The sequence below is a fragment of the Frankliniella occidentalis genome, unplaced genomic scaffold (genome assembly GCF_000697945.3).
Source record: "Frankliniella occidentalis isolate FOCC.00 unplaced genomic scaffold, Focc_3.1 Scaffold330, whole genome shotgun sequence".
Taxonomy (NCBI): Eukaryota; Metazoa; Arthropoda; class Insecta; order Thysanoptera; family Thripidae; genus Frankliniella; species Frankliniella occidentalis.
The window spans coordinates 54,373-55,084 of NW_026267453.1; the positions used below are offsets into that span (position 1 = coordinate 54,373).

Here is a 712-nt window from a genome sequence, read left to right on the forward strand (position 1 = left end):
AATTAAATTTGGCATTAGGTATTTCGGATTGGAAACATTACATTGGGAAGAACAGATTTTGGGAAATAATACATGTTGGTAATGGTTAACCCAATTTATGGGAGTATATTGTGGGGAAAAATGGGCGGGAACAACAGACACCATGGGACGTTGGAATAAGCCTTCTTGGTAGCTTTATCAAACCAAAAGGGATGGCTAATAAACAATAAGTGAGTTCTGACTTTATTTTCGTATTTGATGGCCTGGCACACCTTTTGGAGATTTAAATGTTACTTGAAAGGTGAAAGGTATTGCAATGCATTACTCCCATTTTCCCACTTGCTTTAAACTCCACCTTTACGCTCCATTTCAAATAACGTGCTGTGTTGACTTTTCTTCTAGGCTGAGGAGTGGATCATCTCTACAGAGACTCACGAAATGCTTCATCAACTAGCAAAGCTAGTAGCAGCGGAGATGGCGGACGACAGGTGGGTTCTCAGATGCATGCATGTGTTACTTCGAATTAAATTTGGGATCGGTTAGATAATGCTACCGGTCCTTTTGAAAGTGGACTGTTGCGAGAAAGATCGACAACGAGTAAAGGTGCCCTTGCACTCCACGTACTCAGTGTCCGCAGACGAGTCCGGCTTTGTTTTCTTGTCAGCTGATGTCTTGGCCCTGAACTATCCAAACGTACGAATGTATATTTTGGACACACTTTCTGATGTTTCTG

The 712-nt window shown here is 41.9% G+C and overlaps 1 protein-coding gene across 1 annotated transcript in view; it reads left to right on the plus strand.

The window, feature by feature from the left end:
* The window catches only part of LOC127751071 (uncharacterized), a gene marked incomplete in the record, with an annotated part of 58,378 nt that overhangs the window by 23,333 nt on the left and 34,333 nt on the right, over positions 1-712 (plus strand).